General features: G+C 38.9%; 1 pseudogene; it reads left to right on the forward strand.

Moving 5' to 3' along the window:
* The first annotated feature begins 10,177 nt into the window (after positions 1–10,177).
* LOC117280224 (5S ribosomal RNA) lies at positions 10,178–10,296 on the forward strand (annotated as a pseudogene).
* The last annotated feature ends 836 nt before the right edge of the window (positions 10,297–11,132 follow it).

Raw genomic sequence — 11,132 nt, forward strand, 5'->3', positions numbered from 1 at the left:
CTCGCTCTCTAGGACGCCCTCTACCCACATGTCCTCCACCTCCAGCTGGGTATGTAGCTGGAGTAGCAATTGGAGCATCAACCATAGGCTGAGTACCATGTGGAGGTCCACCCCTCCTAAGTCACAGATAATCCTTCACCATGTGCCTAGTATCACCAAACTCAAAATAACCTCTCTGTGGGCATGGTTGTTGGTTTTGAGTCTGACCCGGAAGGCTAGAATAATCGTTATAGGAAACCTATGCAGAAGGTGCAATGGAAGATGGCTATCCAAAATGAGCACTGAGAGTAACCTAGAGTACCGATTGAACTGGTCGACTGATATAACCTCTGCCATGACGAGCTGAAACTACAAAGCGGGAAGCACTAAATCCTCTAAAATCTTGAGGCCTCTTGGCCTCCCTATCTTTCCTCTCCTGATCGCGAATACGCTCCAACCTCCTAGTGATCTCCACAACCTGCTGGAATGGAGTATCAGTCTCCAACCCCCGTGTTGAGACCATACCCAAGTCCCTCAATGAATCTGTGGACTCTCTCTCTAACAGTGGAAACCAAAGCAGGTGCATGATGAGATAACTTACTAAACATCATAGCATACTCAGACACAGTCATAGTCCCCTAGCGAAACTACTCGAATTCGATGCGCAACACATCCATGAGGGTCTGTGGAACAAACTCAATCAAAAATAAATTAGTGAACTGAGTCCAAGTAAGTGGCGCTGCATCAGTTGGCCTACTCTCCCAATAAAGTGTTACACCCCATGTTTTCGTACATGAGAGTAGTCGTAAGTCAATTGATGTAAGCTCAGAAATGAAATCGTCTTTGAAAGTATATAAAGTAAGTTAATCATGTTACCTTGGTGGTTAAAAATCATTAAGATCATAAGTAACAAGTACCAAGAGGGTTGAAAGGCATAGAATCTAAATAAATTGAAGAAAAATAAGTTTTGTCGAATGTCGATAAGTTTGGAATGTTATGACATGCACTTTGGGCTGAGACTAGGGTTCTTCACATGATAAGGAGGTTAAGTTATGAGTTATTTTAGTTGTATGATAGTCATGTGTTACGTTTTGATGTCAAGCGAGTTGTGGAACAAAAGTTGGCAAAGGTCATCACAAGTTACATTCATAATGTGCTGAAAATTAGGTAAAATGTAGCAGAGCTTTTGTCCTAATATACTTATAGTTAGAGAATGATAAACATATAAAATTGAAGATCAGGAGTCTAGTTTCTAATTAATTAAACCGTTTGCCAATATGACATCTGAGTAGAGAGATATTCACATTTTTTCGAGACTGCGCAGGCAACCCTTATGGGACACACTTGGTTTGTGGCCGACCTTCACCTATTTTTATCTCGTTTTTGGGATGAGATTTGTTCATTTTTAGACCTCCTTCCATACTCACACTCTCCAAAACCTCCCAAACAGTTCCCCCAAGGCTCCAAACAAATTGCAAAAAAATACACCATAATCCAACATAAACGTTAGCCAAAGGTGAAGAATAACCCTTCTATGGTGTTGTGATGTGAATAAGGATGATGGTGAGCTAAATTAATCTTAGGGTTCAAATTTTATCTACTGTTTAAGGTATGTTTAACATTATTTTGATTGTGTTTAAGGTTAATTACATGTTGGTTGTGGTGTGGGAGTGAAAGATTACATGATAGCACTTGAAAGGGGAAGAGATGTTGTTATTTTTTGTTGGGTTGTTTAAATGCTATATACATATATATATGTATGTATGTATATATATATATATATATATATATATGTTATTATGAATGGAAATTGGAGAAAATAACATTATTATGATATGGTTTCTATTCTTATTCATGTCTATATGTTTATCAAGTGAATTGATGAAAGAATCATATGAAACTTGAGATTGGAAGTGAAGATTAGCTTAAGTCACTTCTATGGTGTTATATTGCCATTGAGGGCTGTTATAAGCTAAATAAAACTTGGATTTGGACTTGAAGCTACTGTAGGAGGTAAACTATATTGTGTCCTTGCATGTGCTTAAGGTTATCTTGATGTCTTGATGTAGATTAAGTTAAATTGATGGACTACGCATGAACTAGAAAATAAAGTTGCTAATTGAGGATAGTCGGAGTCGTGGATTGATTGTTTTTTGTTATCAATATATGGTATAAGGATGGAATTATTGATGAATGACTTCATTATCATGTTAATGATACTTTTAAGTTAAAGTAAGAAGTCTATAAGGGCTGATATGGGGTATACGGGTTCCAATCGGAGCTTGCCACTCGTCGTGAAGTAGTTGTGACTTGTTGTTGTTAGATGGTGTCTTGTTATTGATACTTATATATTACCGGATTGCTCTGGTTGTTGTTTTTCGTACATGGTAGTTGAGAAGGCCCTTGTTACAGGGGAGATGCTGCCCAAATTTACATAAACGGGCTGTTAGTTTAAGTTGAAGACTTAGCCTTTACTCATCACTGATTTTGAATCTTCTTATGCTATGGTAGATTGAGTTGAGTTGTTTCAAGAATTTCATGGAAGGTATTAAGGACTCAACGGAGTAAAGGTATATTAAGGCTATCATTTCGTCCCTTTTGGGATGATCCATATGATATAAGAAAAACAAGCAAACGCAGAACTTTCACAAATAACTCTATTCTTAAAGGTACTAGGGGTGCCTATGTTCTTGATTCCCCATGTGTCCTAGTATTATATCGTTTGTTCATGTGTCTCAGAAAGTACAAAAGTTGGTGAAGTTTATTTCATAATATTAACCGAAGGCATATTGATATTATGACATCCCGAGAGAACTTATTGACTTACTTCTTATGCATTGCATTCATTTATACATGTACATTGACCCCTAAACATATGCCGTTATATACGTGTATGTTATATGTATATGGGGTATGGGGAAAGGTTATGGCATTATATTCGCACCACCACCTGATTAGCTGGTATACGTTGATGATTTTGCCCATAGAGGCCGAGATGATATGATGGGATGCCCTCATATGCTTGATGATGTTATGTACGCATATACCTATGCATGATATGGCATTTATATATATATGCATGACATTCTAAATTTTTCATGATTTACAGAGCTATTCAGACTTACAGGTTGAGTTCTTTACTCAATGTTTCTTTCGTGTCTTTTATATACTGCTTTCATGCCTTACATACTCGGTACTTTATTTGTACTGATGTCACTTTTGCCTAGGAACGCTGTGTTTCATGCCTGTAGGTCCCGATAGACAGGTTGAAAGTCCTCCTAGTAGGGTATCGGCTCAGTAGAAGGTTTTGGTGCACTCTACATGCTTTGGAGTTGCCTATTTGGTCAGTATGATTTGGAAATGTATAGATTGGTATGGTACGGCATTGTCCCGACCTTTATGACGTTTATGTACTCTTAGAGGCTTGTATACATATTTCATGTATATGGATGATTTTATGGCCTTGTCGACCTATGTTTTGAGTATACAAATGATCATTTCGATCCTACATGCCCGTATGTCACATGTATAAGTTTGTATATCATGTTTAGTCATCCTATGTCGAGTATTCTCTTGTGTTTTATTCTCGTTACCTCATGATGGCCCTTCCAGCCACCTTACCCATGATGGTATAATAAGAAAGATATATTACATTGGTACTCAGTTAAGTAAGGCACCGGGTGCCCGTCGCGGCCCTTCGGTTTGGGTCATGACATAAGGCTTGCTACCATCTATATGCCGGTCCCGTCAGCTAGAAAGTAATAAGGTCAACCACGCTCAACTCCACTATGCCCATAGTGCAAAAAATATGATGACAGTGGTCTAGAAATCCGTGTACATCCTTAGAAGCTGCGCCACTGAAAATAGGAGGAAAATACTTCCTGAACCTCTCTAACCTATTTTGTTCCTCCTTTGACACCACTGGCCTAATCTCGGGCTGATCTGCAATCATGGGCTGCACCAATGTAACACCTAGAGTCTAAGCTCCTCCCCTATCTTGAGAAGTAGCTAGTGTAACTGGGATCAATCCCGCCTGAGCCAAGGTACCGAACATGCATACAAAATGTGCCACAGTCTCCTGATGTCCATGGTAGCAATTGGCGCCTCGAGTGCTTGTTCTCCAACCGGAGCTAATGGTAACTCTTCAGTCACGACCCTAGAACCACCCCTTGCTAAAGCACGTGCTCTGCCTCTACCTTGGCCTTCCAGGACTCTAACAACACCAACACTGGGGGCAGCATCATCGGTAACTGAAGCTCGTGTCCTCACTATCTGTGATAAAATAGAAAGACAAATGCTTGAATTCCGAAATCAAAAAATCTGCACGATAAGGAATGAAAGTAGTGGGATTTCCTAATAGTTCAGTAGCCTCTCGAAGATAAGTACAGACGTCTCCATACCGATCCGCAAGACTTTACTAAACTTTCTTATGACTGATAAAACCTATGTACCTAGAGCTCTAAAACCAACTTGTCAAAATCCAAAATTCCACCTTAAGGATCATGATGGCCCATAGACTCTATGATTAGGTAAGCCTAACACATGGTGATATCAATAGAGTTAACCAACTTAACTATTAAATTAAAATTGAAAAATGCCATAACATAACCTAAAGCAAAATACACTAGTCATACATCCCAAAAACCAGTAATATGGAGTCTTAACCTCTACATGAAGAACACGATAAGTCTCAAGGTGTACATCACATTTTGAAATGCATAAACAATAATAAAGGAAAATAGAAGGTGACTTCGAGGCCTACAAGTGGAACAACAGGTATACCTTGAAGTTTCCAAATCATATCAGAATAAGCTCAGTAATGACCCGCACGCTCTGAGGTACTTGGATCTACACAAAAATATGCAAAAGCATAGTATGAGTATACCACAATCGGTACCCAGTACGTATTAAGACTAACCTCCATGGCGTACTGACGAGGTTCAAGTCGAGACACTCACTAGATAAAACCCAAGAATCGCCTCGGTGGAGTAGTGCCAACACAAGAATCACCCCGAAGTTCCACATAACATAATCACAAGTCACTCCTATGACGCAGTGTGAACTTTACATTTATAATATTTTACCTATATAACTTCACATACATAATCCCCCTTATCTCGCCGCGTGTGCATCACAAATAAGTATTTTTCCTTGCTTGTAACACGCGCATAATCCCCCTTATCTCGCCGCATGTGCATAAATACACACCATCCTTATATCGCTGCATGCACATCTCATTCATAACACAACAATCAACCCGTACCACATGTGTACATATGCCACAACATCGCCCAAACAACAATACCAAAGCCACAACAATACATAGCCCACGACTCAACAATAATGTGTACAAGAATTTCAACAATAACACAAAGGTACGGGGAGTAAGTGAACAATAAAAGTTCATCATATAACAAACAACTCCAATACAAGGCTTATTAGTAGCCTATGGTCTAATCCGGTCAATTACCACATATATGCATGTATACACACTCGTCACCTTATGTACACATTTCACATAGTACAAATAATGCAATTAGACGAAATCCTAAGGGGTAATTTACCCTCACAAAGTTAGGCCAGATACTTACCTCAATTAGGCCAATTCAATACTCTAAAAATGCTTTTCCCTTAAAATTCACCATCGCTAGGCTCAAATCTAGCCAACAATGACTTAATAATATCAGAACATAAAAGAGAAACTTATTTTGATTAATAAAGTTAAGATCTTTACATAATTTTCCAAAAGTCAACAAAAGTCAACTCTGGGCTCGCCCGGTCAAAGCCAGAGTCCAAATCGACTATCAAATCTCAAATTTTCTTTTTTCAAAATATAGTTAAAATCCCCAAGAATTTCCCTTCAAATCCCACGATTTAGAAGATAGAAATCATAATCAATTATTGTAATGACCCGACCTGTCATTCTGAGAATTTATATTCCGTTCGTATGTTTGAGGTCATTAGTTGCTTCATATGATGTATTATGACTTGTGTGAATCATCAGTTTTGGTTTTCAGGTGATTCGGGATTAATTTGATAGAATGATTCTCAACTAAGAAGCTTTAAGTTGGAAGAGTTAACCAAGTTTGACTTTTGAGTATTTGATCATGGATCGGAGTTTTCATGCTTCCCTTAAGTCCGGATGGTGGTTTTGGACTTGGGCATATGCTCGGTTTTGCATTTGGATGTTTCTACACGGTTTTGGCGATAATTGGCAAAAGTTGATAATTTGAAGATTTGGAATGTTTATAGATTTGACTGGTTGACTTCAATGTTATCAAATTCGGACTGTTGTTACGGGAGTTGGAATAGATTCTTTATGTCATTTTGAACATGTGTGCAAAATTTGAGGTCATTTCGAGGTGTTTAGGCTTGTTTGCCATTACTTTTGAATTTGGAAGTGTTCATTAGTTAATGAAGTTTGAATTGAGGCACGATTCATGGTTTTGATGTTGTTATGTGTGATTTGAGGCCTCGAGTAGGTCCGTGTTATATTTTAGGGCTTGTTGTCATTTCGAATGGGGTCCCGAGGGGCTCGGGTGTGTTTCAGATTGATTTCGGATCTTTTTAGAGTTGCATAAGGTGCTGGTTTTCAGGTATTTCTGTGGTGCTTCGCGATCCCGAGATATAAGACGCGATTGCGATGTGTGTTATGTTAGTGGAACTGGTTGTTCATTGCGTTCGCGATGGAACTATCACATTCGCGTATAAGGAAATTGGGCCGGAGAGATTCGTGCATCGTGTTGGTGAAGAGGGTTACGAGTTCGTGTAAAAGAGTGTGGCAAGCGTGAGTTGTGCAACGCATTAGCGTGGGTAAGGTCAACTTCGCGATATTTGGTGACCTGATGGCCTTCGCGTTCGCGGGATCAGTGATTCGTTCGTGTAGGAATTTTTTAAGCTGGGCAGAAGTTTGCTTGGTGACCGTGAAGGTACTACTGGATCGCGTAGAGTACCACGGGGCAGTGCATATAAGTACTCTATTTCGGACCTTTGAGTTATTTTAACAAATTTTGAGTTGGGGTGCTCGGATTTGGGCGATTTTGGAGGTGATATCACTACATGGATTGGGGTAAGTGTTTTTTTACTCGATTTTGATTATATTCCGTGATTCCATCTTCGTTTTTAGAATTAGATTGATGATATCAAAAAATAATATGGGGGTTTTGTCTAAATTTTGCTAAGGTAAATAATTGAGTTTGGAACATCAATTTGACGTTCGATTTGAGTTAAATTAGTAGGGTTGGACTCGTAATTGAATGGGTTGTCAGAATTTATGAGTTTTGTCGGGTTCTGTTGTGTGTTCCCGGGTTTGACTTTTTGGTTGACTTTGAGTATTTGATTAAAGATTCAACTTTTATCATTTGGGTTGATTTCCTTTGGCATTATTTGATATTTTTGAGTTGCTTTTGGCTAGTTCCGAGCCGTTCGTAGGCTGACACGCGCGAGATGGCATTTCTAGAGTATTGGTGGTCTTGCTCGGTATTTATTTTGGCTTGTTCGAGGTAAGTAACATTTATAAACTTGGAATTGAGGGTAATTATCCCTGAGAACCATGTTATTTGTGATGTGTTGAGGTGAACCACATGTAGGTGACGGGAGTGAACTAAGGTAATCATGATTCATGTTGATTTTTAGACTAGTACTAGACTTGTTCTACTATCATATCCTATTATATCCGTGTTTTCCCCTACTTGTTGATTACCTAAGTTGTGATTCATGTTAGAAATCATGTTTAGTCTATGTGCTTATTCGATTAAGACCAATGAGGTTATTTTTATTTTTTAAGTTATCTAATTTAACTGTAATTATACACTCAGTCATGGTTCTTCATTTGCATATCATGTCTCAGTCTATGTTCATCATTCATCGTTACATCACATGTTATCATTATTTTTTTCCATATGTGATTATGAGCCCTTGAAACTTGAGAGGTTGATGATTGAAGTGGGCCGTGTTGAGAGTATTGTTATGGATCGGGCTACAAGACGCAGCAGGCCATATTGGCTTTATCACTATTATTATTGTGGATCGGGAAGCATGTTGTCGCAAGCCTTATTCGCTTAATTATTATTGTGGATCGGGCTACACGCCGTAGTAGATGATATAGCATTTTATTAGCGCTTGGGTAGGATCTGCCCCTCCAAAGACATACTAGCAGTGAGCACAGACAAAATGATATATACACGTGCTTTGGTGAGGGGCTTATGAGATAGGAACCTGTACACTACTGAGTGATTGTGTGTGTGTGTGTGAAGAAGTGGGAATTTGAGACAAACAACTCGAGTATGTTGAGGGTTAGAGTACGTAGGGATATCACCGTGGAATCATTCATTTGGCAATGCATACTTGGCATGTAGGCATAGAGATGAATTTTCCTCATACTAGATGCTAATGTGACATTAACGAATTGATATGTATATTTGACATGTAGGCATAGTGATCTATTTTCCTTATGCTAGACGGTAATGTGACATTTAAAAAGTAACATGTATATTTGTCATATAGGCATTGATATGTATATCCCTTATGCTAGACGGTATATGATAATTGACGACTTGGCATGTATATTGACATGTAGGCATAAAGATGTACTTTCCTCACACTAATTGGTAAACGGAAATTATTATATGGTGTTGTGAATTGGGAATACATTTCTTTGTAAACTCATTTTTAGTTGTTTTTCAGTGGTGAGATTTGGAATTGACTATTTTAATTGAAAAACATGCCCACTTTTCGGTAAATGTGAACGAGCTGAGCATATATCTCTTGAGTATTTACCTTTAATGTTCTAATATATTATTACAAGTTGTTATTGGCTATTGGTGTTGGACTATGACCATCCTCCTAGATCGTCACTTCTTTCAACTTTATGTTATGTTTGTTACTTATTCAGTACATGGGGTCGGTTGTACTCATACCACGCTTTTGCACCTTGCGTGCAGATCTTGGAACTGATGTTGCTTTGTACGACGGGAGCTGGCATTGAAGATGTACCTGTGTTCCGGTTATAGCTGCTACTTGTCCTTGGTAGCTTTAGATTTGCAAATCTATTTATGTATATTTCAAACAGATGATGTATTTATTTCATACCAGCTTTGTAAATTCTAAGTCTTAGAAGCTCATGACTTGTACTACCGGGCCTAGGGAAATTATATAAAATTCAGTATTTCACCTTTTGACTTTTGATTTTATCATTTAATTGTGTTTACAGTTATTTGGCTTACATAGCAGGTTGGGTTAGTGCTATCATGCCTAGTTGACCTTTGGATCGTGACAAGTTGGTAGCAGAGCACTAGGTTCATAGATTCTATGAGTCAAGAGCAAATGACTAGTAGAGTCTTGCGGATCGGTATGCTGGCGTCCATACCTCTCTTCGAGAGGCTAAATGGCACCTTGGATAAACTTCCCATCATTCTTTTCTTATCGTGTGGCATTGTTTCAGGTTGAAACGTATCTATTTGAATTCCTTCTACTCGCTCGTATGTTATGTGAGCGCTCAGTATCAACTATGCATCGACAACTTTTGATTCCATGGATGAGGTGTGAGATATGTCTTCTTTGTTTTGGTGATGGTCCAGTTTGAAGGACTTGAGAACAGCTTTGAATTTCAACTTTGGCTCGATAGTTTCAGTTGTGTAAGCAGGTGCCTTTGGACCTATATATCGAGTAGTCTCGCTGGGAGTTGAATGTATGGCTCGATGAGTGGTTGGATAGCTATATGATGAATATGGTGTGACTGCAGGACGTGTTCAGATGGCTTGGATGTGAAGAGAAGAGTTTGCTTGTGATGTAAAGAGGACTATTGGGTGCTTGATTTCTGTTATGCCGTGTTGTACGGTCCTGAGTTACGAGTGTGTTAGGGATCTTTCAGTTGTTTGTTTGTGTTATGAATTGTGTTCTTATGCCTATTTGACGAGTTTAGACTCGAGAAGATTTAGTGATTGCATAGTGCTTATGGCCGTGTAAAGGAACAAAGAGATGCCAGGTTGAGCCTAAGCAGGTGGGTTATCTCATGCGGGATGTTTTGAGGTTTTGTGATTCTTATGATTGATTATGTGGATGTTTTCTTTCTACTAGTGAGTTATATGTGTTGCAGTTTGAGTTTGGATAAGTTGAGGAAGTTGACTTGACTGTCACGAGGATGAATGGGAGCGTAGCAGGTGAATTGAGGTATTTTAAGATTTATGGTACGATTTGAGGATGCGATCATACCAGCACTAATGCTTCGTATCCCATCAGAACTTCTAAGTTAAGCGTGCTTGGGCGAGAGTAGCACTAGGATGGGTGACCCCCTAGGATGTCCTCCCGTTGCATCCCTCTTTAGGTGGGATTTTACTGGGTTGTTGTTGTTGTTGGTGGTGTATGTTACATGGGCGTATGAAGGATTTAGTTGAATTACAATGCGGTATTATGGCAGAAATGGAGTAAAGGTATTGTGGGTCTTCGGATGTCATCTTCCATGGCTTCGAACCAAGTGGGGAGTCTACTATCGATGATTTGATTGCATGGTTATGTGTTATATTAGTTTGGTCTGAGGTATACTTGTGGATTAGTTATGACTTGAAGAGTTTGATTTTGAGGATGACTTGAGTAAGGAAAATTCCTAAAGCATGATGTGTTACACTGTATGGGATACCTAAAATGTTTGTAATTATTTATGTTTGCTATTCGTGGTGGAGGTAGTGTGCATGGAGTAGGGATTTACTCATTTGCTTAGAGGTGTGGGTTACTTCTCGAGGTGTTTGTGCGCTAATAGAAACATGTCATTCGGATCATATTGGAGGTGCATTTGAGATTTGTATAGGGTGGATGACTCTCGAGAAAGTTCTAATGAGTTCATGATTCATATGTGGTATGTGAGGAATTCACGGATTTGTAAATGGCTAAGATCTGAGATTTACATTTTATGGTGTTCGGACTTGCGATATCTCTATATCATTATGGATTCTATATCTCAGTATCGAAAAGGTAAAAGGAAACAATTTCACATTCACAGAAGGCCTCTTCAAAGTGGGTATCTCGGTTGTGGCACTTTTGGGTGCTTAAGAGGGAATACAGTGGCTTACGGGCTTTTGGACGATGTGGTTTCATAATAGGACTGCTTGTGGTGAGCTTTGGTTAAGGATCGTAGTATATTGGCAAGGAGAAGTGTT

Source organism: Nicotiana tomentosiformis, chromosome 9, assembly GCF_000390325.3.
Source record: "Nicotiana tomentosiformis chromosome 9, ASM39032v3, whole genome shotgun sequence".
In the NCBI taxonomy this organism is placed as follows: domain Eukaryota; kingdom Viridiplantae; phylum Streptophyta; class Magnoliopsida; order Solanales; family Solanaceae; genus Nicotiana; species Nicotiana tomentosiformis.